Source organism: Medicago sativa, chromosome 4 (genome assembly GCF_051527215.1).
Source record: "Medicago sativa cultivar Bolivia chromosome 4, Bolivia_mono, whole genome shotgun sequence".
In the NCBI taxonomy this organism is placed as follows: Eukaryota; Viridiplantae; Streptophyta; class Magnoliopsida; order Fabales; family Fabaceae; genus Medicago; species Medicago sativa.
Window position 1 is genome coordinate 49845185 of NC_140752.1, and position 24975 is coordinate 49870159.

General features: G+C 35.7%; 1 long non-coding RNA gene across 1 annotated transcript; it reads left to right on the forward strand.

Annotated features, from left to right (window-relative positions):
• The first annotated feature begins 1193 nt into the window (after window positions 1–1193).
• LOC146929585 (uncharacterized) lies at window positions 1194–2242 on the forward strand. The gene is made up of 3 exons (XR_015006080.1): window positions 1194–1346; window positions 1433–1518; window positions 1848–2242. It is a non-coding gene; the product is annotated as an uncharacterized LOC146929585 (long non-coding RNA).
• Window positions 2243–24975: the final 22733 nt, after the last annotated feature.

Below are 24975 nucleotides of genomic sequence, written 5' to 3' on the forward strand. Positions count from 1 at the left end.
TATTATAATCATTGGAACTAAAGCTATGTTTATTTGGGGACTGCATGGTAGCAGAATTATGAAGAGGAAAATTAAATGATGAATACGTTTTGTTTAGTTTTTAGACTTTTGGCGGAATGTGCATAGAAGTTGAGATGAATCAATGGGGTGCTGTTGTGTTGATTTGTTGCTCTGTCATGATGGTTCTATAGTACTTTGTATGATGGTTCTATGGTACTTTTGGATAAACAGCTTAATTTAATGCTTATAAACAAACATATCAAGTGCTTATAGCATAAGCTATAAGCACTTATCATATACATGCTTATGTTTAAGCTATTTTTATACAAAAGATAAAAATGTATTCAAACCATTTTCTTATAAGATATAGACTATTTTCATAAGCTTTGTAGGATAAATTATGGAAATAAGCTAAAAATAGCTTATAGACATGCCAGAAGCTGTTTTCTTAAACTCTCCTGATTCCGAAATATTCTCACAAGTGCTTATGTTAGTAGATAAAATTTAAAAAGTTACTCCAAACAGGCCCGTAGTTTATATCTGATCACTTATGTGCTATAAACTGTTTGGTAGTGTTTTCACTTTTCAATTGATTCCTTATATTTTGTTTGTTTTTGTTAACCGAATGGTTGGTTTGTTAACTGAATGGTTGCTAGTTTCTCCCAAACAGTCTCACAAGTGCTTATGCCTTTTGATAAGCTGAAATAAGTTACTCAAATAAGTTTGTTTGCACATCAATGCCTGTAAGCCTAATGTGAGATTTATATAACCATATAGTGTAGTTTGAGGTAGTTATTTGTTCTCTGTTCTTGCAAAGTTATTTACTTCTTAGCAATGTAATTGGATAAAATACGTCCATCATCATTATCAGTTGTCACAGCTTATAATGAATATAATATTAATGCTCTTTTCATACTGTTATATCTTTGTAATGTTCCACATGTTGATTTGGTCACTGAAATAGATAAGCATGTAAAGAACTGATATTCAATCATCTCAAGCAGCTTTATCCCACTCATAAGGTTCGTTCAGATCTTCCTCTAATGATATAATGTTTTAGATTTGTGGCTATTATGGCCACTTATCAGTTATCAGTGTATATTTACTGAAGCTCATTTATATTTGTGGTCTTATTAATTCATTGGAAAAATTGATGAATGTGTTAGTGTCATGTAAATTTGAAAAGTTGCATAAATGCTTTTTGTCTCAAAAGTTGCTGATGTATCTTTCTTTTTCACCCTATTTATTTTTTATATTTGGAGGCTAATTGGTCCTTTTGTTTTGGTTTAATTATCAGGACAAGCCTGAGCCACCACCAGAGGGTCGCTTGCCTGATGCCACCAAGGGTTAGTGTTTTGGATTTGTGATGTGAATTATTGCCTACAATTGATTGTAGTTGTTTGGCTCATTATTTGATTCTTGATTTTTGCAGGTTCTAACCATTTGAGGGATGTGTTTGGCAAAGATATGGGGCTTAGTGACCAGGACATCGTTGCTTTGTCTGGTGGCCACACCATTGTATGTATTGACTTTAAACTTGTGTTTATTGAGTATACTATTTGTTGCATTTGATATTTTGATACAGGCATAACTATCAAAGTTTTAAACTATGGCTGCCTTGTGGTTGTGCATTTGATATTTTGATACTGGCATAAATATCTATGTTTTAAACTATCACACAAATCATCAATCACCCTCTACAACTTTTCCTGTTTTGTGGTGTAGCGTGAGATTTCTTCATTCATTATCAAATTGTTTCATTAACATCACCGACATATCGAATTTTGTTGATTTATTATCAATCACCCTTTTGTTTTAGTGTTTTAATTTTTTGGGTTGTGATTCAGGTTGTGTATTAGTTGATCAAAGCAATGGCTTTCAAAGAAATTATGGTGTATGGATGTTTTATTTTATCTGATATGGACCTCTGCTTCAACAGAAACCTCATTAAGGTTTACTCTCCTAGATCATACTATTAAGTTTACTTTAAATGAAACTTATTTTAGTTGACTGAGTTGTATAATTTTGATCCATAATAGCTAGAACTAGATATGTTGTTCCCTTGTTATTGATTTTATATGAATTTGGGAATAAAAATGTTTGGTTAGGTTGTAATTATGTAATTCTGCTGTGGCTATGCTTGATTGGGGTATATATATAATTTGATAAATATATATTATGCCCAAAGATGTTATAGCTTTACGTTGATATTACTATAATATAACTTCTTTGATTGTATTTATATATGCATGTACTTTTTTATATAAAAAATATTGATGTAGCATAAAAATATCCATAATTTTTTTGGATTTCACATCAGTGGGTAAAAGGACTGATGTGAAGTATACATGTTTAACTTCAGTGTCTACCATAAAACTGATGTGAAAACCCTGTTGTTAAATTTTAAAGAGAGCGTACCACGTCAGTGCAATAAAGGCCTGGTGTGGAAAAAAAGATTTCACATCAGTTCGTACATGATGTAAAAAGATGTGAACATACCACATCATATCACCTTACATCAGTTGCCACCTGATGCGAAAAGTGCTTTTCAACTGATGTAAAAACTCATTTATGTAGTAGTGTAAGATGAAAGTGTCACGTCTCTTGATATCCAGACTAGGTTGGATACAAGGGGTTCTCCGAGGGGAACGGTTAAGCCGTAAGGGAGCCGCATGTCACTAAGTAGTCAAAGTTAAGGTGTCGTGTCTTTTGTATTCCTTCCAAGGTTGGATATAAAAGGTTCTCCAAGGGGAACGGGGTAAGCCGTAAGGAACCCGCACGTCACTAAGGGAGTCCGATGCGCCCTAGCTAGGCATTTCACCGGTAGTAAGGTATTAACTTCCGGGGTTACTCCACCCGGGACTAATCCGTAAAATGAACTCAAATAATGTTTGTTTGTTCAACGCTAACATAATCAATGAATCTGACTATGCATATTTATTAGACATGTATATGTCAAGTCATAGAGCCTTGATGTAGATCGTCAAGAATTAGTAAGATAGCAAGAATCACTTTTGTGATAAGGTATGATATGATGTTAGATACAACGTATTCAAGCAAGTAGAAGCAAGTAAAGAAAGATATACCGATGACGATCTTAGGTTTCCCCTAATCGTCCGGTTTAGTAACGTTTCATGATTATGTTATGCTTAGGCCTCAATACGTAGAGCGTATCTTGGCATTGCGGTATTAGATTCCCTTTGACCGCCATGACACGTATTAGAAGAGAAGATAATAACAAGTTAAGAAGAACCTATGACGGGTCTAGTATGCATGACCATCTAGGAAAGAAAGTTCCCACACACGTATAATCAACCGGTAGGTTGTATTGTAGACACGTGGTGACCGTAGGTTTCCCCCGAGGTTACCTATAGCCTAGGATTAGGTAGAACTCACTGAGACATTATGTCTCATCCCAATCCTTATTTGTTTCAGATAAACAGGTTGGATTAGCAAGCTAGTAGCCGAATGGATGTTTCAGCAAGTGATCGTTCGTACCCGCTGCAGGATGTTAAGGATATGCAAGAAGCATTTACTATCTTTTAGAAAAGTTGAGTTGTATTAATATTGTACGAACGCATTTGGTTGTATAATATATTCATTCGAAGTTTTATTGTTGTAAATTTTTAAGGTATCCAGTACTAAATTAACGCACATGCTAGGCTTTCTAGATACGTCTAGTATGGGTGTTACAAACGCCCAAATTAAAAATGTCTAGAATTTTCAACAGGAGTGTTATAAACTGATATTGGATACATTAATTATACAATACGGAACAACATAAGTCAGAAATTCAAATACAAAGACAAACTTGAGTCATATGTTACAAATTTATACATAGCCCGTCTAATGAAACTTGTACAACATAGATTCATTACACACAAGCTTATAATATAACATAATATCAAGCTATGAGACATAAAACTGGATCCAAGATAGCACGATCAATCCGTAGCTTTCTCCTTACCCTTGCCACGGGAAACCTGTGAACCTGAACAAATAAGGAAAGGGATGAGACATAACATATATCTTTCTTATAGTATAACATACATACCTAACAACATACTCTGATCATGTTCATATATTCATATACATTCAATATGTTAGAAGTTAGCGTTGAGCAACAACATGATCTAAGTTCATTTTACGGAAAGTTCCGGGTGGAGTAGTCTGAAAACAATCCCATACATAACCGATAAAACCTATCTAAGGAAAATATCGGGCTCCATCAGCAACGTGCGGTCCGCTCTTGCAAAGCTTGTCCCGTTTCCCTAATGGGAAACCCCTTGAGATCCCAACCTAGCGTGGATCGCTAGAGACACGAAACCTACGTTTACATATTCATTCTTAGTGAAGAGATTAAACTAATCGTCTCACGTCTTAACATACATATATTCATGCTTACCGTTCTAATTCTCGATAATCTATATCGAGGTTCTAGTTTTTATTCCCTTACTTAATGAATAGTTCGCTACCCGATCGTAAATTTGGCATTTCTCTCGCATACCATGCATTACTCGATTAGTTAAATACTTGCTTCACTTTCAAGAAAATCATTTCAATAATAATTCAATGGGATCTTGGTTTGAGGAGTTCACTTTTGTAAAAAGACGGCACGGAGGAAAAACCGCCTCGCGAATCGCCAAGACTGCCTGAAGCGAGCAAAACAGTGAGTTTCCTCACTGTCTACTCGCCTAGGCGAGTGATTGTGTGTGGGAGGTGGCAAGTTGGGGGCGACCAGGACCCCCTGTTTTGTGGCCTAGCTCGCCACGGCGAGTTATGACAGTCCAGCACCTTCACAATTGGTATTTTTGACCCAAAAACCTCAAAACCAAGTATCTCCAAGTGTAATATGACTCTAAGGGTCATAGGAAACCTGTAAAACATGAACTTAGCAAGTATACACAAGTTAAGCAAGCATGGCATGAAAAGGGGTAACAAATTTTCTATGTATAAACCCTAAAAGTTTCATATTTTCTTACAAGAGCCAACACATAAACCCATGAATGAAATCTATCTAAGAACTCACCTTATACAAGCTGAAGATAAGCTTAAAACCCCTAGACCTTGACAGCAAAAACTTAAGAGAAGAAATCTCTAGATGAGAGAAACTATGTTGGTGAAGCTTCCCTCAAAAATTCCTAGCCAAACTCTTAGTTCCTCTAATCTCTTGCTTAATCCTTGCTAGAAGAAGTTTGAGTGAAGATTTGGTAAAAAGAAGGAGGGAGAGGACCAATTTTATCTAGAGAGAAGGGAGACCAAACTTGTTCAAACCCTAGAGAGAGAAGGAGAAGAAAGTTGTGAAAGAATTTGGACTTGAAGTCCGTATATACTCCTTTGACGTGCAATTCCAAAAATGCCCTTAGCCTTAAACGCGCATATTTTAACGTTATCGGATAAAACATCGTATCATTAATAAGCGGGATATTACAGCTAACCACGCTAACAACAAATATACTATTTGGTATGGTTATTGTGAGGTAATTAATTTTGCATACTAGATGTGAATATCTGCCATGGTCTTTCAATGGCTCCCCTGACCTCGTAGTAACTTGACGTTAGAATCCATAAGCGTGTCACTAGGTCGGGAATCAAGCAAGATAGTTTCATCAAGTATATTAAGAGCATATTTGTGCAGAGTTATAGTCACACAGTCTTCGATAGAGCAACTTCAATCCCTTTGAAATATTTCAATGGTCCCAAATCTTTAGTTTGAAAGTGAAGGGATAAATGTTGTTTCAACTGTTGATGCCAACCTTATCCTTACCAGTGATGATAATGTCGTTGACATAGATGATCAAATAGATGCAAGTGGTCGGTGAAGAAAACAAGGAGAAGACATAGTAAATAGCTTCACATCTAGTCATGCCACACTCTTGGAGCACATTGATAAACCTTCTAAACCAAGCTCGAGGAGATTGTTTCAAGCCATAGAGAGATCGACGAAGTCGATATACGAGGTTAGAAGCACCATTAACAATGAACCCTAGTGGTTGTGCCAAGCACACCTCTTCATGTAACTCTCCATGTAAGAAGACATTTTTAATATCTAATTGATATAGTGGCCAGTGATGAATAACAACTATGGCAAGACAAAGGAGAACAAATGCAATCATGGCATATGGGAAGAAGGTATCTTCATAGTCAAGGACGAATATCTAGGTATATCCTCTGGCCAACAGACGACTTTTAAACGGTCAATCTTTCCATCAGGCCAAACTTTAACTGTATAGACCCATCAACAACGCATTGTGGTTTTTCCATCGGGTAAGGGAACCTGAAGGCGAGAAAAACCCAAGAAGGGGGGGTCGGATTGTTCAAAGTTTGATAGAGTTCAGAGTCTAGAGCAATGTTCAAAGTCTAATGCAGTGGATAAAGTAAAGAGGGAGGAGAGGGAAAGAGAGAGAGAGAGAGATATAGAGATACGAGAAAGACACAAAGCAATTATCTTGGATCCTTCTAGAATCCGGAAGTAGTCCAGTGCCCCTTGCACTTCCAAGGAGATTTCACTATAATCCAATATGATTACAAATGCTCAAGCACAGAAGCAAGAAACTTCAAATACTCAAGCACACAAGCAAGAAATTTTCCATTCTCAAGCACAAAAGTAAGAGACTTGTACACAAACAAATTACAAAGAAATAAGTTTGGTTTGAACACTTGATATACAATCTGTGGTGTTCACAATACAATACAAAACAAATCAAACTCTTAAGACTCTAGAATTTCTAAGATATGAAAGTTGTTAAGAAATTGAAAGTGTTTGATGCACAACAATTTCAGCAGAGTTTTGGGACAGTTAAAATGTTGTAGAGGCTCTACTAATCTTCAAGTCTTCATTCCTTTATAAAGAAGTTTGAAAGAGATGTTGTAGAGGTAGCAACACATCAAAGAGTCATTGTAGAAGCTTGATCAATCATCATTGATTTATTGCTTGATATGTTTAAAGTCCTAGGATGGAATAATTTGAAAACCATTCCTTGTAGGGAAAATTAACCAGCAGAGACACCGTTGTAGCTTGTATTATGCATAGAAAATAGTGGAGTAGTGGATTAGTGTTTGTACAATTATACTATTGTCTTTTCTATGACCTTCTTTGGAGGATAAACGTCCAATGCCTTCTAATTCCTCTGAAATAGCCGTTGCTCCAATATTATATTCCTTCTGCACACTTGTGTCCTCAATTAACTAATAAAACTAACTTCATGTTCTTCACTTCAGACTCTGAAGATCATCAGACTCTAGTGCCTTCAAACTCTGACAAGGTCTTCAGACTCCGGTGTCATTAGACTCGCTTCTCTTGTAAATGTTTTTGCTCTCAATTGTTCTTCTAGAACCATTACCTTGTTTTAAAACTTATAAATTTCAGTCTATGGTCCTGCACACTTGAATAAATATTAGCATATTCAATTGAACTTTTAATACATTGTTATCATCAAAACTTAAGGTTGCAATGTTAAACTTATTTTGTTCCACTAATCTCCCCTTTTTTGATGATGACAAACATTAGTATTCATAGCCAATTATTATTAATCTAATTAACAAGTTGATAACAAGTTGACTTTAGGTTTTGAGGTTTGTAAGCTCCCCCTGAGTCTAAAAGTCCCTAAGGTTAGGTTTGTAAACTCCCTGAGTTCTATTCAAGTTAATCAAATTCATTTAAATGATGACAAACACGTCACTCAAAATTAATTCACATGAAATCATTTAGATGAGAAGAAGATTCACCTAAATTAATTTTACTTAATTTAGTGGACTTAGAGCCTAAATGTTATTACATATATTACTCCCCCTTTTGTCATCAACAAAATGAGTAAAATAAAATAAGAGTAAGAAAAGATGGATAAAAACATGAATCATTCTAAGCAAAATAATGTATCAGAAACAAAACAACGTAAATGTGTGCAACTAAGGCTTAAGGATGTTGTTGCTTCTTCGTCATTTCAAGGAGAGTAGCAATTCCAACAATGATCTTGGATTGCTCAGCTAAGTCTCCTCATGTTATTTCTGCACATTCCTTTCAAATTCCTCCTACTTCTTGACCATTTCCTCTTGTTTTCTGATAGCTTCAATATGTTGTTCTTCCATTCACTTTTCCAGTGCTTCTTGTTTTAACTTCAATTCTAACAGATGAGCTTCCACAACTTATGTTTTAAGCTTCTGAGAGTACATATCAGCTTGCAACTTATCTTGGAATACAATAACCTCAGGATCTTTGACTCTTCAGAATGATGGGCTTTGGCTTCTTTAGAATTTGAGCTAACTAAGATCCTTGAAATCCAGACTTAACAATCTGAGGAACTTCTTAGCGTAACAAAAAATAGTAGTTTTAATCATGCTGATGGCTAATACATATAACGATAGAAAACAATATTCAATAGATACCAATGACATTCAGATTACACTCGAGATAATACGTCATATAAATGATGTTGATTACGTTGATAAACTCTCTTTCTGTTAAAACATATGGGTTCAACAGGTCTGCAATAGACACATACATAAAACCCAAATTAGTAGTTTCATTTAAAAACATATGAATACAACGAAGGATCAAAGAATATTAAGATACATGTGAAACGTTGTGAAGCAAGGGCATCCTCAACAGTGAGATTTGTCATAAGCATGTACCATTGAGGTTCAAGTGGTATGGAATGAAGTAAAAAAAAAAACAAGCAACACCATGTATTAATAGAAAAAATAGAGAGAAAAATGTGGGGGCGATTTTTCAGGGTTTTGATGATAAGGTGCATTTAATGAGATGATTTGGGAATGAAATTTGGCTTAAGAACAAAAAGTGGGTGGGAATTTTTTAGGGTTGTGATGATAATGTGCATTTAATGAAAGATTTGAGAGGGAAATTTGGCTTAATATGGGATTAGGATTAAGCAAACAAGGGGCATTATAATGTATAGATAGATAAGATACATGTGAAACGTTGTGAAGCAAGGGCATCCTCCACACTTGGAAATTTTTTATAAACTTTCATATCTTAGAAATTCTTAAGTATAAAGTCTGAACTATTTTATATTGTGAACACCACTGATTGTATATCCAGTGTTCAACCAAACAATTATTTCTTTGTAATTCTTGTTTGTTATAAGTCTCTTGCTTGTGTGCTTGAACAATTGTAATCTTGTGTGATTATAGTGAAAAATATCATGTAAGTGATAGGGGGACTGGATTACTTCCGGATTGTGGAAGGAAACAAGATAATTGCTTGTGTCTTTTTCTTTTCTTTCTCTATCTCCTTTTTATCTGATTCACTTAACTTAGAACATTTCTTGAGAATCTGAACTCTATCAGAGTCTGAACATTGGACTTAGTTGAAAAGAAGAAAAAGCAAACACAATTCAACACACCACCCCCTTCTTGTGGTTTTCTCACTATCAACCCTAACTATCACCATAACATTGATTTAACTAGGAGAGAAAAAGATAATATAGGGAAATTATATTGGAGAGATTAGTGGTTTGTGAAGCAGAGGCGATGAACATGGAGATTGGTGAGGAGTGTGTGAAATAATGGGTATTTACACAGGTGAAGAAAGAATGGTGTGGAAAAAGTGGAATCTTGCATAGGTAAAGAAAAAATGGGAGGAAAAAAATAATCAAAGAGAGAATTAGATGAGGTAGAGAGAGAAAAATATCATGAATGATAATTTGAGAGATGGAGAGTGAATGGTATTGAAAAGGATTAGCATATGAATGGAAGATTAAGTTTTCATTAGGAATAAATGCACATTTATTACCTTGTTTTTTGGTCAAAACTCAAAAGAGTATCTCATACACTTTGGAATTAGAATAGCATTGGGAGAGATCATTTTGGAGGGATAAGATTTAAGGTTTAAATGTAGCAGACTTATCAGGCATTATAGATAGATAGATAGATAAACTTTTATAATCTATATTATATAAATTTAAGACCCTCTTTTCAAGTTTCAATATGGTATTGACATGTGGCACTCTTAAAAAACACTCTTGAGAAACCAAGCATTCTCAAGCATTTGGATTTCAATAACTTTCTATATTTATATTTGTAACCATATATATCATTTATATTATAATTCATATTATAAAAAATATGTTAATTCAATTATAAATGGAGATTGAGAATAAATAATTATCTTATAATGGTTTTTTAATATATTATTAGTAATGACATTAAATGGATTGAATATTTTTAATTTTTTGTGACGGCAACAAGTTTGTTAGACATTCTTAGAGAAAAAATTATTTTTTTACTACAAATCGAAGAAGCCCGCGGAAAACTTAGGTACAAATCTTTTGGTATGGTTCTTAAATAAAAGTAAAACTACAATTTTTTTTGGATATAATAAACTCTGAGAAAATACACCTAAGAAATTGTACCTAAGTTTTTTTTTTTTTAAATTGAATAGGTGCATTAGTTACTTTCAAATAGAACCATTTTTTTTAAGGAAATATAACCATTTTTAGTGGCACCGAAAAAAAATAAGATTATTTTGTTAATGTCGGATACGTAAATTAATAGTGACTATTTTTATTGGACTAAAAAGTATACCACAATTAGTTTATCAAGAAAACGTCAGTTGTTTTTCTATTTTATTTCTTTTTCTTTGTGTCAACTTCGTATCTCTCTATCAAATCAAAATGGCCTCAAAGATCGACTTGGTTTCTGATGTATCCCTTTCCAAAGAAAGTTGGAATATTAGGGTTCAAATCGTTCGTCTTTGGTTTGTGAGAATCCGTACATTAATATGTTTTAAATGAGTTTTTTTTTTGTCTACAAAAAAATGCAGGTCAACACATCAATACATTCAATAGAAAATAATGCACTTTAAACGCATTTTAATGTTTGTCCAAAAGTTTTATTTTAGTTCAGAATTACCTAATATGCATAAAATAAAAATAATAATGTCTAAACTACCCTGCAAAATATGTGTATAAATTAGATATCCATATCAACAACATTGCACATCACATGCTTCTATCCTACTTTTTTTCACCTCTTTGTTTTTCATTATTTGTTGTTTGTTGCTTTGTAAAACCAAATGACATCAAGTGTGATTATGTTCTAATGTATTCCATTTTAAAGAAAATTGGAATATCATGGTTCAAATCGTTTTTCTTCAACAAAAAAAAATGTTTGCTTATTGTTGTGAGAGACATGTACAAGACAAACTTTCCTATTCTTTCGTAATGGTTTTTGACGGATAACAAGGTTAATTTATGATTTATCAACATGTTAATTTTTTGATTTAACGTTAGTCATATTTTGCCATTATTTTTTTATTGATTTTACGTTAATCATATTTTTTCCATTATTTTTTTAAAAAAATCATTTTTTTAAGGTCATGTTTTCGAAGAAAAAAGTGTATATGATTTATTTTTTTTTATTTTTTTTAACAAACACAAGAATTTCATGGCTACTTTTGTGATATAAACTATTCCTATACAATTTTTTGTTATTGTCGTGATTTTTAATTATGCAATTTTTTTATAGATTAGGAGCCATTATGAATTGTCATGATTTATGTTTATCTTTCATTTTTTAATTGTCATTGAAACGTGGAAATGTAAAAATATTTATTTGCATTTTATCAAAGAAAAAAATCAAAATATATGATTATTGATAAATTACCATTAAATTCTTTTTAATTAGCATATTAATGTTAATTATTACCATTAACTCACAAATCAAAATATTGAAGTTGAAAACCCCATAAATCAATATGGTTACTTTTTTATTTAAATATTACGTTTTTTAATCCGAATTCAAACTCGATGTTATCTTTCTAATCCAAAATTGACATTGTTTGTTGAAAAATGCAACAAGAATTGTGTTATTTTCACTTTAAATGTATAATAGTCATTCATGAAAATTTTGTAATAAATCATAAAGTGATATTTTAAAGGTTCAACAATTTTTTTTACGGATAAAAAGTTAAAAGTGAAAAGAATATATCATTTTAAAATCATTAATGTCATTTTTAAATTGTAATATTGTCTCCCAAGAAGTCACTTGGTAGAGAGTTTCTCTCTTCAACATGAGAAACTCGGTTGGATACCCAGCACCTAGAGAAATTGTAACATTATTTTCTATCATATAAAAGAGAAAAGGTGAAAAGAAAGAAAGTAATAAAAAAAGTGAAAAGAATATTTTTTTTTGAGGAAAAAGAATATATTATTTTACATATTATGGGTATGAAATGATTTTTCCACTTAATTGTATATCGTCTTCATAATGTCATTCATTATAAAGGAACTAAGAAGTCTGTCATTAAAAAAAATGTTAATTATTTTTTAAATGAATAAAAATCATTAATGACAATTTCAATGTGGAGGTAACAACATTGATGTAGTGCAATTGTTGGTAATTTGATATTCTCTTTCTACCATTATATTTGAAACAATAGCAAAATAAAGAGTGGAGAAATTGTTGATAGTGAAAAGTTAACTCAATTTGCTATCATCTAAGCTATTATTAATAATAGCAAAAGAAAAAGTGGAGAAATTGTTAATGGTGAAAAGTTAACTCGATTTGCTATCATCTAAGCTATTAATGAATTAGTTTTTTTAACAAAGTAAAACATTCAATGTATTTTCTCTCAACTTTCGACCACAACAAAGCTTGGTGACATTTTTTCAACAAGAGCTTAGTGACATGACACTTCACCCTTGGTCCATAATTTATTTATTTTCTTTTCCAAAACATTAAATACATAATATACAATATTAAGTGTTAACGATTTCAAATGACAAACTAAGAGATTTACTCACCAAACATGCAAATCAATTGACAAATTACAAACCTTAGCTTTATAATATTATATTGATGTTGAGAAACATCTTATAATCAATCACTATGTCGTCACAATTTTGGTTTTCAACAAGTTATCTATGACCATTTTTCGAGGAATAAACAGTGAAATTAGTCCCCAAACTATCACTCTCTCACCATTGGTACACGGAAGAATTAGATAATTCAAGATTTAAGCATTCGTACACTGGAAAAATTAAATCGAGAAATGGTGTAGACATTATTGTGGACAATGAATGAAAAAAGGATATTGTGGATGTAAAGATGATATCAGATTGGATTGTAGCCTACAAATTTGCAGTTGAATAAGACATCTTTAAAAAAAATTGAAAGGAAATACTTCCTCCGGTCCTTGATATAAGAAAGAAAACCTAAAATCATCAAGACCAAAGAGCACATTAACTAATGTAATTTTGTTAACAAATTTCCAGATATGCCCTCATTAAATATATAATGTTACCAAATCCAAATAAGCATCACTTAAAAAAGGGATAGACACTATTAACTACACATTGTACATAGTTTAATTAAATTGCAGAACAATCAAGAGCAATTTGATTTATCAGTGGCTAGCCATGTTCTTTTCATATTCCAACTTAAAAAACACGCTTATAGGAGTAAATTAGAGCAACACACTAAAATTTAAAACAAATTGAATCAATAAATATGATATTTAATAGTAGGAATTAAATAAAGGTAAAAGTGGTATTTAGTCAATAAATATGCACTCAAAATTGTACTTTTTCTTATATTAAGGACCAAACATTTTTTTTGAAAAGTTGCTTATATTAAAGACCGGAGGGAGTAAGACAACTTTAATGGTATTAATGTTTATGCACCTTAGGTAGGGTTGGAAGAATATCCTAAAGTAAAATTTTGAAAGGATTTAAAAGGCTTAATTCAATATATACCACAAGAAGAAAATATTTTTTAGGAGGGGATCTAAATGGGCATGTAAGGAGTGTTTGATAAGTTTTGAAGGCGTGAATGAGGGTATAGCCTCGGGGAGATAAATTCAAAGGGTAAATCCATCACAGATTTTTTGTTGTCTTTTGATGTTACTTTAAGAAAACAAAAGGGAATCTTATTACATACAAGAGTGAGATGTCATGTTTTCAAATAGATCTAATTCGTATTAGTAATTCTAACAAAAAGATTTGTTTGAACTTAAAGTTTTACATAGAGAGAGTTTGACTATCCAACATATAGTATTTACTCCTTCATTTGAGTTTGACCCAGTACCTCCAACTCCTTATTCCTTAACTCAAATCATTTGAACTACTCAACCCCCGAAACAATTTATTAGTTAGGATAAAAATACTAATTAAAAATAAAATATAGTTGTAAACTACATATATACTTTATATTTGTAAAAACAAATATCTTAATACAACTATATAGTATATATTTTTTACAAAAACTACACAATATAACAAGTTATATTTTTTGTCAAAAAAACCTTATAATTTATACTGATTTATATATCAAACAACTTAAATATTCACTAACTTTGAGTAAATTAATTTTCAATTTAAAATAAATTTTATTAAACATTAATATAAATTAATTTCTTAAGTAAAAAAAAATAAGTACGCTTATTTCCCGTGCTTTGCACGAGTATCACACTAGGAAAATAATATAAAGTTCCTTGATATTTCATTGAAAAGGTTGCATTGCATATATTTCCTGCTATCATTTTTCTTCAGGTGTTAATATTAATTTCATGACTTTACATTTAATATGCAGATCTGCGTATCGGTGACGATGACTTGAAGAACCTGTGTTTGATTGAAATTGAAATGCTGCTTCAGGAAAACAGACGGTCGCTTACTGACTTCAAATCTATGCCTAGGCCAAATGCAGCAAACATGCCACCTTTCACAAACAAGCTTATCGTTGATAGCTAAATTACATCAAAGATGAACTGGAAAAGACACACACTGATATGTTACTGATGAATAAAGATGTGTGCATGACAAGATCATGAAGTCCGTTGGTTCTGACGACGGTGGTTTCTTTTTCTTATATGGTTGCGCTGGTCTTGGAAAAACCTTTATATGGAAAACATTGTCGGGTGCTGTTAGATCGAAAGGGTTAAATGTATTGAATGCTGCATCCAGCGGTATAACTGCTCTTCTATTACCAGGTGAAAGAACCTCACACTCGACGCTGACAGTCCCTATTGAGATTAATGAGGCATCATCGCTTACGATGGAAAAGGATAGTCCTAGGGCAGACCTGGTGCGTGCTGCAAAGTTGATAATTTGGGATGAGGCTCCAATGATTCACCGATGATGTTTTGAGGCAGTTGACCGATCATTGTGATATTCCGGCACGTTAGACTTATGATGTTCCAAACGATGTTCCAACACAATACACAGAAAAACCGAATGTTGTATATGATGTTTAGAACATTAAGCTAACAGACATAAACATAATAAAGCAAAATAACAGACAGGAAAGAAAAGAGGCACAGAGAAATTGTTAACCCAGTTCGGTGCAACTTCACCTACTCTGGGGGCTACCAAGCCAGGAAGGAAATCCACTAGTGCAGTCCGTATTCAAAAGCTCTCAGCAAACCACGTTTGCACTTGTGACTTAGGACCTACCCCAACTAGACTTCAACCTAGGAACTCCTAGATCTGAGATCCCATCTCACTCCCTTACAACAGATCACAATCCCCTGTGATTCCCAAATTACAGACTCAAATCAAATGAGGTTACCCTCAAAAATAACAACTTGCAACCTTGCTTAAAAGCTTAGATGCGGTTCACAATCTACCTAGCTCCTTGCTTAAAAGCTTCAGAGTAGTGTACAATATTACAACTCAAAGCACAGTCCTAAACATGTATCAAGATGATACATGAAAGGCTCACAAGATATAAGACTCAAAACCTAAACAAAACTCTATTTTGTAAACCAATGTCTTGAATGATTCTTTAGGTCTTGCAGCCTCCTTTATATACTGAAGCAAGGCGTGTCATTCCTTCAATCATGCTTCAGATCGGATCAGTGACTTATTGATTAAGCAACATGGACGGATATGGAAACTCCTAGAAAGTAGGCTTATTAAAAGTCACCTTAAAAATACTTTCCTAAGTCATTTTAACAATTCCTTAAGAAATCACATATGTTATGATCTCATCATAATTGCACACGATTCATACCAACACATGCTGGTGTGGATTCCTTCAATTAAGCAAGCGCGTGCGTAAACATAGGCAAAGCACAGAACGTACATACCAGGTCTGGATGTTGGAACATTGTGTTCCACGTCTGAATTGAATATTTGTTTTAGGCAAAAGTGAAGCCAACATACAAATATCCAACAATCTCCCCCTTTGGCAAATTTTTGGCTAAAACAAATTCAGCCCACACCTGTTAAGACAGAGAGATAGCACACGCAACCTTTCCTTCAATCTTCACAATTAAAATCTTCCTTGAAGAAAGGTTCACATTCTCAGACTTCTAAAAGATACCAAAATATAATTCTTCAGTCATCACACATAATCTTCAGGACTAGAAGAAGTATATTACAGGTCTCAGATTCTGCTTCCATTATTTTCACACAACAATTAACATATGGAATTTTGCAGACAAGAGAAACTAAAAGGTATCAGAGAGAAAATCAGAGTCTTGCAGCAGAGGATGTATAAGGAAAAATAAATTCATGTACATCCTAAACAGACAGTCAACTGTCACAACACGCTACTTAGAGAGATATAAGAAACAACGTTCAGTAGCTCAAACCATCAGGATGTTCCAACCTCCACAAGAACATTCAGGGACACAGAAATTTACTCCCCCTCAAGGAGCACAAATAGATATCTTTTACTCCCCCAGAATACATGCACTATATATATATATATATATATATATATATATATATATATACATATATATATATATATATATATATATATATTTAATCATACCAAAATAAAATCACCAGAAAGCCAGAAACAGATGTCTCAACATCTGTAAGCACATAGTCAGGAAACATACATCATGGATATATCTACTCCCCCTTTTTAGCCATAAAATATGCCAAATTGAGAATTGATAAAAGCATAAATTATAGCTAAAAGTACCTGACATTCTGAACGTTGTTGCTATTCCTCATGGATGCAAACACCCAGCTTGCCTCGTAGTTTCTCAAATTGCTTGACATCTAAGGCTTTTGTGAAGATGTCAGCCAGTTGTTCTTCAGTTGTCACATGCTCCAGAGTTACTACCTTGTCTTCAACAAGGTCCCTAATGAAGTGATGCCGGATGTCAATGTGATTTGTTCTGCTATGTTGTATAGGATTCTTGGAGATGTTGATAGCACTTAAATTGTCACAGTACAATGTTAGAACATTTTGTTGAACATCATACTCTTCCAGCATTTGCTTCATCCAGACTAACTGAGAGCAACTACTACCTGCAGCAATATATTCTGCTTCTACTGTTGATAGAGACACAAATCTTTGTTTCTTGCTGAACCAAGATACCAGATTGTTTCCAAGGAAGAAACAACCTCCTGAAGTGCTTTTTCTGTCATCTGCACTACCTGCCCAATCTGCATCACAATATCCAATCAACCCTTCCACTGTGAGAATAGAGAATTTCATAGTATGTGGTGCCATTTATGTACTTCAGAATCCTCTTGACTTGAACAAGATGACTCATTTTAGGATCTGCTTGATATCTAGCACAAACCCCTACAACAAAAGTTATGTCAGGTTTGCTTGCTGTAAGATATAGGAGACTTCTAATCAGGCTTTTATACAGGCTTTGATCAACAGCTACACCATTTTAATCGTTGGATAACTTTACGTGAGTGGCTGCTGGTGTTCTTTTATGACTGGCATTTTCTAGCCCAAATTTCTTCACAATATTCTTGGCATACTTGCTATGGGAGATGAATGTCGTGTCTTCCATCTGCCTGACTTGCAGACCAAGAAAGTAAGTCAGTTCTCCCACAAGACTCATCTCAAATTCAGACTGCATCTGATGAACAAAATGTCGAACCATTTGATTCGACATTCCTCCAAACACAATGTTATCAACATAGATCTGTGCTATCATGAGTCTTCCTTTGTCCTTCTTAACAAACAAGGTCTTGTCTGTTCCTCCCTTCTTGTATCCTTGATGGGTCGGAAATTCTGTGAGTCTTTCATACCAAGCCCTAGGTGCTTGCTTTAACCCATACAATGCCTTGCTTCAACATAGACTTCTTCATGGAGATACCCATTTAAAAAGGCACTCTTCACATCCATATGAAACAATTTGAACTTCAGGATATAAGCCACTCCCAAAAGTAACCTAATATATTCCAATCTGGCCACAGGTGCAAATGTTTCATCAAAGTCTAATCCTTCTACTTGTGTATAACCTTGTGCTACCAGTCTTGCCTTGTTTTTGGTAACAGTGCCATTTTCATTTGACTTGTTTTTGTAGATCCATTTTGTTCCAATGACATTTATGTCATTTGGTCTTGGCACCAGATCCCATACTTCACTTCTTTTGAACTGGTTGAGTTCTTCTTGCATGGCTTCAATCCAGAAACCATCAGCGAGAGCTTCCTTTACATTTTTAGGTTCAAATTTGGACACAAAACAGGAATTAGAGATAACATCATTAGATCTCCTGGCTCTGATTCCCTGATCTGGATCTCCAATAATGAGCTCTTGAGGATGATTCTTCTGAACTCTGATTGAAGGTCCTTTGCTTGATTCTGCATTCTCCAGTTCAATATCTTCAGAGTTAGTCTCAGGTTCTTCATCAGCTTCAGGTCTTACTTTCTCTTGAGCAGATGTTTCAGGATATGCTTCAACACCTGGTACAACTTCAAGCATTGGTTCTTTAACCATATCATCAACCACTACATTGATGGATTCCATAACAACTTAAGTTCTGTTGTTAAACACTCTATAGGCTCTGCTGTTAATAGAGTAACCAAGAAAAACTCCTTCACCACTCTTTGGGTCCATTTTTCTTCTGTAATCTCTATCTGCTAGAATGTAACACTTGCTACCAAAGACATGCAAGTAATTTACAGTAGGCTTTCGTTCCTTCCATAACTCATACATGGTAGTTGTAGTACTTGTTCTCAGAGTGACTCTGTTATGAACATGACAAGCTGTATTCATAGCTTCAACTCAGAAATAAAGAGGTAGGTGTTTAGCGTGTAACATGACTCTGGCAGATTCTTGTAGAGTCCTATTCTTCCTTTCCACCACTCCATTCTGTTGAGGTGTTATGGAAGATGAGAATTCATGCCTGATTCCTTCGTCTGCACAAAATTCATGAAATCTGGAGTTTTCAAACTCTGTTCCATGATCACTTTTTATCCTGACAATACCTCTATTTTTCTCTCTTTGTAGTTGGATGCAAAGTTCCTTGAGTGACTCAAAGGTATCAGATTTCTCTCTGGTGAAGTTCACCCATGTAAATCTTGAAAAGTCATCAACAACCACCAGAACATACTTCTTTCCACCAATGCTAGCAACTTGCATGGGTCCCATTAAATCAATATGAAGAAGTTCAAGAGTTTTTGTGGTTCCATGATGTTTCAACCTAGGATGGGACATCCGAGTCTGTTTACCAACTTGACATTCACCACAAATATTTCTATCAGTGATTTCTAGTTTGGGTAAACCTCTCATTGCTTCTAGAGAGATAGCTTTCTTTATTCCTTGCATATTCAAGTGACCTAGTTTTTGATGCCACAGTTTTACCTCTTCAGCTTTGCTCAGCATGCATGAGGATATGAGAGCATGTTCTTGAGAAATCCATAAGTAGCAGTTGTCCTTAGACCTAGTACCCTTCATACTCACCTTACCCTTCTCATCTATGATCTGACACTCAGTCTTGCTGAAACTTACACTTAGCCCCAGCTGATCACATAATTGACTAATACTAATCAGGTTGGCAGCCAGTCCTTTGACCAACAAGACATTATTCAGTCTTGGTGATCCTTCACTAACTAAGTCTCCAATCCCCACAATCTTTCCTTTAGCACCATCCCCAAATGTGACATAACTTTTGGCATAAGGTCTGACATTTCTTAGAAAATTGTCCATCCCTGTCATGTGACGAGAACACCCACTATCAAAGTACCAATCTTCATTGGAGGATGCTCTTAAGGAGGTATGGGCTATTAGACCTAAGCATTTTGGTTTCCATTCCTTCTTAACCCCTCTCAAGTTTGAACTAGGTTGATGTTGTCTAGGTACACCATACAGATCAAAACAATCAGATGTTTTATGACCTTGTCTGTGGCAAAAATGACACTTCCAAGGGAGATCCTCTTTTACTGAGTCAGTTTTAGGGTGTTGTACAGAATGTTCCAACATTGGACCTCTATCAGTTACATTATCTGCTATAGATGAGGGGATAAACTTAATTTTCTTTACTGGCTTTCCCTTCTTGGCCTTATGATAGCGTTCTAAAGCCTGACTATAGCTACTGTTTTGTTGTTCCTGTTTCAGGTGTTCATGTGTAAAGCCTATGCCATTTGGTTTACCTATCACTTGACCTTCTATCATCCTATCTAGAACCTCAGTTCCAGTGGTCATCATTCTAACTTGTTTAAGGACATTATCAAGTTGAGAATTGAGTAACATTACCTCTTTGTTTAGATCTGAGATTTTAGCTAGATGACCAATCCTTTCTTCCTGAAGATGATTAATGATTTCTTCCTGCTCCATCACATGCCTGGAAGTGCTATCATCATGAATGTCTTGATAACCACGAGGCACAGTTACTTTCTCATAGTCAGAATCTTCATTTTTAGACTCAGGTTCCACTCTTCCAGTCATCGCACTGACACGTTTAGCAGCATCACTATCAACATCTCCATCTGTTCCTTCATCATCAGACCAGGACACAATCATCCCTTTCTTTTTCTTCTTGAGAAAATTTGCACATTCAGTTCTGATGTGACCATAACCTTCACACTCATGGCATTGTACACCTTTGTATCGGCTGTTTTTCTCTTCATTTTTATCATACCTTTGATTACCTAGTTGCCTGTTAGTGTTCCATCTGATGTTCCGCCCATTACCTCTGGATCTGCTACTTACTTGTTTGAGAATCTTGTTAAACTGTCTCCCTAGCATTACAAAGTCCCCTGACAGATTCTCATCCTCTATGCACTCTTCCAATCCTTCATCATCAACAAGCTCAAAGTTTTGAAGAGAACCTATGAGCTCTTCCACCTTCGTGACAGATTCTCATCCTCTATGCACTTTTTAATCGACAATTCATTCCGGGGGTTGCCTCGTGTTTTGGATTATGCGATCAATCCCACATAGCTGAGGCATTTTGGGGGTGATGTTGTCGACGCGTGTTGTCGCGTTTAGGCACTTTACTTCTAATTGTTCTATGACGCTATGAACCATAGATAACCGAACCCATCCATGGCCATTTTCTAGGATGTGGTGCGGAGGCTAAACCGAGTGTTGTCTCGAGTTTTAGTCGTCACGCGATACTACACTCAAGTTAGACCTTCTTACGGATAATCATGGAGCGAGTGTTTGTCTCGTGGCACCATGATATACGTCGGAGAGGTTGCAACTTGGGAACCTTTTTAGAACCCGGTTACTATTATCCTAAAGCCCTAGTTTCACCGGACACCGTGTCCACCCATGACTCCTCGACTTTGAACTTCAACCCACCATGTTTTCTCCGAACTTGAACATAATCATGCATACATGCATACATGCATAAACTTTTTTCCATGCATTGTTATCGAAGGGCTTAGACAAATTGAATTTGTAAACATTGTAGGAATGGGGAAGACTAAGTCCTACAAGTTCAAGGAAGTGGATTTGGCTAGTTTGAGAGATTTGGCACTCAAGATCGAGGATCCGACTGGTTTCCGACATCGTTACGGGGCTTTACTTACTATTCTCCAGACTAATGTGGATGAGAAGCTTGTGCACACTCTAGTGCAATTCTATGATCGGGAGTATCGGTGCTTTACTTTTCCCGACTTTCAGTTGGTGCCTACTTTAGAGGCTTATTCTTGCTTGATGGGTCTATCTATTGCTAAGGGGGTACCCTTCGCGGGACTTGAGAATCCTCCTACTCCATTGGTTATTGCTAAAGATCTCTATCTCAAGACCACCGATGTCTCCAAGAATCTTGTCGCTAAGGCTCGCATCCGAGGGTTCACTTCGAAGTATCTACTTGAGAAGGCCAACCTCAAGACCACTTGTCAAGACACTCTTGAAGCTATTCTTGCACTCCTCATTTATGGGCTTATTCTCTGTCCAAATCTTGATGACTTCGTGGACATAAATGCCATTATGATCTTCCACTCCAAGAATCCGGTTCCTACTTTGCTAGCTGACACATACCATGCTATTCACGATCGATCCGGCAAGGGTCTTGGATACATTCTTTGTTGTGTGCCTCTCCTCTATAGGTGGTTTATTTCGCACCTTCCGAAGTCTTTCCACGACAATCCAGAGAATTGGTCTATTTCACAGAGGATTATGGCTCTCACTCCTAATGAAGTGGTTTGGCTCACTCCGGCTTCTAGAATCAAAGAAATTATCTTTGGTGGTGGGAGGTTTCTTAATGTACCTCTTCTTGGTACCCGGGGTGGAATTAACTATAACCCGGAGCTCGCCTTGCGACAATTTGGCTTCCCAATGAAAGAAAAGCCCATCAATCTTGCTACATCTCCTTACTTCTTTCACTACTCCAATGCACCCACAGGAATAAGAGAAGATTTTATGGAAGCTTGGTCTAAGCTTCGGAAGAAAGAGGTGAAGCACATGGGTGTAAGGTCCGGTGTTGCTCATGAGGCCTATACACAGTGGGTGATAAACAGAGCTGAGGAGATTGGCATGCCTTACCCCTCCATGAGATATGTGTCTGCATATATTCCAACCATGCCTTTGCCTCTACTACCACCTACTCAGGAGATGTATCAGGAGCATCTAGCTATGGAGAGTCGGGAGAAGCATCAGTGGAAGACTAGATACTATGAGGCTGAGAACTTGATCATGACTTTGGATGGAAAGGATGAGCAGAAGACCCATGAGGTGATGACACTGAAGAAAGAGTTAGCTAAGGCTAGGAGAGAGATTGAAGAAAAAGATAGGTTGCTTATGAGGGATTCCAAGAGGGCTAGGGGTGCCCGTAACTTCTATGCCCGATACTGCATTTATGAGTCTGAGTCTGAGGATGATGCTTCTACTTCCTATGCTTGAGGATTTACATTTCCTGTTGTTATTTCCATTTGTTTATGATTGTTTTACACTTCAAAGTCTATCCCTTGGCTTAGTATTTCAAAGGGAATTATCTTGTAAGACTTTGTGATGCTTGTCTGGTTTTGATGTTTCAGTTGTTTAGTAATGTTTACAAGTTTCTAATTTGTCTAAAACCCTTCGATAACACAAAAAAGAAAAGGGGTCTTTTTGCATATGCATTAACACATCTCACGCATCATATGCATTCATTGGTCACAAAAGATTTCCCTCGTGCTCATTGCCTCCTGGTTTTTTCCGCCGCAGTCTGAAAAGTGGCTCGTGCTCGTAAGGTTTACCAACTAGATAGAGTTCATCAAACAAGATTTTACAAGAGAAGAATCATAGATAACTTTGAAGAAGAAAATGCTCAGCTCCGTGCCGAATTGGCTGCTATGAAAGAAGACTTGGCTAGGCTCATGACGCTATGTCCACTATGATAGCTGCACAAGAACAACCAGCCACATCTGTTCCAGTTTCTACTGAAGTGATTCCATCTATCCCACTGTCTACTGTGATGTCTGATGCTCGGTTTGTTATGCCCAATGGACATCCTTATGGGCTCTCAGCTTTCTATTCTCCTAATACTGCTGCTGGTGTCTCTGGTTTTGCTGGTCAAGGACAGATTCCTATGACAACTTTTGCTGGTGCAACTACTTTTATGCCTCAAGTGACTACTGTTGTTACCGACCCTGTTGTACACACTGTGCAACAGGTGATTGATGTCAACACTCCGCGTGGACAAGACCCTATAATGGAAGCTATGAGAAGACAGTTGAGAGAGTTAGCTGGAGAACTCCGTGAGGTTAAAGCTAACCGTGGGAACGGCGTTTCTGCTAAGGCTCGGGATCTATGCCTGGTATCCCGATTTGAGGTTCCTAAGAAATTCAAAGTGCCAGATTTTGACAAATACAATGGAACTTCTTGTCCACATAGCCATGTCATTCGGTACGTTCGAAAGATGGCTAACTACACAGATAATGATGCCCTAATGATCCACTGCTTCCAGGCTTGACTGTTGAAGGTGCAGAACCCCGGAGAGCCAGTACTAGTATGGCTTCATTGAAAGACGCCCAGAAAGCTGTTCAAGAAGGACAAGATACCGGCTGGGGCAAAGTGATACAGATCTTGGAAAACAAGTGTAAAGAGGGCCTTGGGTTCTCCCCGACCTCAGGCGTTTCAACTGGAACTTTCTACAGTGCTGGGTTTATCAATGCTATTGCTGAAGATGCTGCTGAGAGTAGTTATGTGCCTACATTTGTTATACCAGGAGGCACCGTGAGAAATTGGGAAGCCATTGATGTTCCTTTAGCCATGCATGCTTCCATGTAATGTGTCTTGTTGCTCATGTTTTTCTTTGTTTTCAAAATAACAATCCTTTCGCTCTGCCCAAGGCGAAAGTGATATCATTGTAAGGGCATGTTTGTTTCGGCATTGCCGTTATCAATAAAAGTTGTCGTCTTTTCCGCGACTCTTTGTTTTTTTTTACTTTTTAGTGCCTTTTTCTTGGAAATAATGGTAATGCCAGAAAAAACAAAAACATCTGTGTTTTCTTATTAATTTCAAAAGATCTGCATGAAAAACATTTTTCTAAAGTCATCCCAATCATATTATGCAGATTGAACCATAATAAACCCGTTGAACACAGTGACCCTATGGTTCCTCCAAATTTTGAATTCCCGGTATATGAAGCTGAAGATGAGGAAGATGATGAAGAGATACCGTATGAGATCTCTCGACTGCTTGAGCAAGAAAGAAGAGCCATTCAGCCTCATCAGGAAGAGATTGAGCTTATCAACCTGGGTACTGAAGAGAACAAGCGAGAGATTAAGATCGGTGCCGCACTCGAGCCAGAAGTGAAAAAGAAGATCACTCAGCTTCTCCATGATTATCCAGATGTCTTTGTGTGGTCCTATAAAGATATGCCGG